Source organism: Pieris rapae, chromosome 7 (genome assembly GCF_905147795.1).
Source record: "Pieris rapae chromosome 7, ilPieRapa1.1, whole genome shotgun sequence".
In the NCBI taxonomy this organism is placed as follows: Eukaryota; Metazoa; Arthropoda; class Insecta; order Lepidoptera; family Pieridae; genus Pieris; species Pieris rapae.
The window spans coordinates 6836247-6839132 of record NC_059515.1 but is presented as its reverse complement, the minus strand read 5'-3'; positions in this window follow the sequence as shown (position 1 = coordinate 6839132).

Here is a 2886-nt window from a genome sequence, read left to right as displayed (position 1 = left end):
ATCTTCCTCGCAACTGAAAGCTCTGATACGGCTAAGTACTTCACGCATGCGGCTTGATGCGCCTGAACCATGAGTGGAAGAATCCGCGGATGTTTGCTTAATTAAACAAAACATTTGAGAGATTTGTGAAATGCTTTTGCAATTGTCGATATCAACAGTATTTTGATTTCCGTATTGTTAAGTACTACTGTTACAATGATGTAATATTTGGACTGAGTATTTCAAACATTCTAATATAAGAGACAGCTTTTATTAGGTTTTACTTTTTGTGTGCGAAATTTAAAATCCAAAGTTATACATAGATTTGAAAAATGTTAGGATTTTTATAATAATATTAAATTAATCGAGTGGCGTTACAAACACTCCTTCGATAATTTCTTTATAGACAAGTAGGTGATCAACCTTTGGTGTCTTACAAATGTCGTCGATTTTTGCGTATGAGACTTGCCAGTTTCCTCACGATTATTAATCGCAGAAGCAAGTGCTAATTGCGCACACATAAATCAAACTCCATTGGCTCACATCCGTGACCAACGCACGACCTCTTTAATAATATTCCTTAGAAAAATATAATTATTTAATGACATATTTATTACATGATATATTTATACTGCAAGTAACGCGGAAGTACTGGGTTTAATTTCCGGTTAAACGATAATGGTTTTGAGTCGGCAAGCACAAAAAAGCTTACCTATTTACTTCACTTAATTATATTTTATTAGGTTATACTTAATAAAACCTTGTCAATTAGCGATTTAAGGAGAATCAACAAAGGCCTACAGTCATACTCAGGGTCATACATTTAGAATAAAAGGTTCCATGAGATCTGTATAAATATTATAAAGATATAGTTATATAGATCATTGAATGTAGAATAAACATTTAATTGTATGTAGGCATAGACATATAAAATTTTGTATATGTGTAGTGATTGTTATGTTTTGCCTGTATCTATAACAAAACAAACTCCTCATAAGCCTTTTAATTATCTTGCATATTCAGTTATTAACATGCCAGTACTAATAAATCTCTATAAATATTCATGGATGCGATACGCAGACGATCCTTAGGGAGGAATTAATTCAAAATTATAAATCACACGCGATTTACATGAGCTTGAAGATAGAAATATCTTACGGTACAATATGGGCGACTAGGGATATGTTTCGGTCGGCTTAATCCCATAATCCGTACGGTCAGAAACTGGCTTAAACTCTGCTTTTAATATGCATTCATATAGGCTAGATGCAGATTAGATTTTGAAGAAAAAGTCTTCATAAACAATTATTGGTATAGTCGCGCTGTTAATCAAAGGGTTGAACCCTGGCTAAATATTTTTTAGCGATTTTTTAGGCTAAACATTATTATAAAACATTTATCTTAGACAATACAGATAATATAATCTACACCCTACTGACTGAGAAAGGGCAAACAATATATTTACAATTTGTCTCCTATATCAGTGCCAAGTAATAAATAAAAAGTAATAAATGTGATGTCAGACGAGTCGCTTTAACCAAATTATTGTTCTACCCTAGATTATTCGAATAGTGAACGCAAGTCGCATCTGCCATCTAGTGGCTGCTGTCACCGCGCTATGAATTATTGGGGATATAAATTTTTCATTACATGCATGCAGCATCGGCCTGATAAATTTATAAAATATTTTACTACAAAATACTACGCCTCACTTATGTAGGACTCGTATGTTTAAACCTCATAATTAAATGCCTGGTTATTCTAAAATCTAGGTCTTTACGTACATTTACAAATACTCATTAAATGTACATATAGATGGCATTTCATAATTCAAAAACTTTAGTCAGTGTTCTGTGTATTATTTTTTTTAGTTATTCTTATAAATAGCCTGTAAATAATCGATATATCTCATAAATGAACAACGCGTATAACGATAGTTTTTCTTCGAAAGCGTTCATTTCTTTAATAATTTATAGCGAAATATGTAATGAGACTATCGACATCCTCAATGCGTTTTCATTTACTAGGGTTAATTGCATAGAAACAAAAAACCCACCTATGCATAGCCGGAAGCGAACGCATGACATCATGCTTGAACACCGAGCTAACACTGTTCTATTTCTATATACTCTAATGTATTAAGACACACATAGCTGTCTATGGAAATGTTCTTAACTGATATAAATTATCGAATAACACGATACTATCAACATTTGTCAGCCACAAATCCACCAGCGTTGTGTACCTACTTGGTAACAATAAATCTTATGCCAGCACTCGCAACGTATGTTGTTTCTTGACAAGTTTATTTCCCGAGAAAGAATTGTAGTTTTATACAAATGTGTAAACACTTTTAGTGATTTTAAATTTCCGCCTTTTAGTCGGCCAGTAAAGTTTAATATTACGTAATTCAGTTAAGCGCAATCATTAATTTAAAGCTGATACTAAAGTTAACGGGAAAAGTATGCTATCCTAATAAAATTGAAAGGATCACTAGCTAAATCTTGTAACTTATAGTCAGATTACCATAACTTGGTTTTGCAACGGATGCAAAATTGCGCGAAATTCCCCACCCATCCACCGATTTCAGTGCAAGAATGTATAATATTTCAACTTGAGACATCGGTGTTCCTTTGACAAATTTGATGTGTATTAAATTTAAAATTGTATTGAGAACCGATTTCTAAGATATTAAAATATTAATTTAGCTCCCTCGAAATCATACACGTGAAATCATTTTAAATGTAGAATCTGAAGATTTCACATCCGTTACCGAGCCAACCAGAATTTCAACATTTTATTAAAATACTTTTTGGATTTCATCCAAATCTTTATTATGTTCTCTTATAAAACTATTCTATTGGGAACCCTTATGTCGAAAGTAATGCTTGAAATGAATTATTGTTT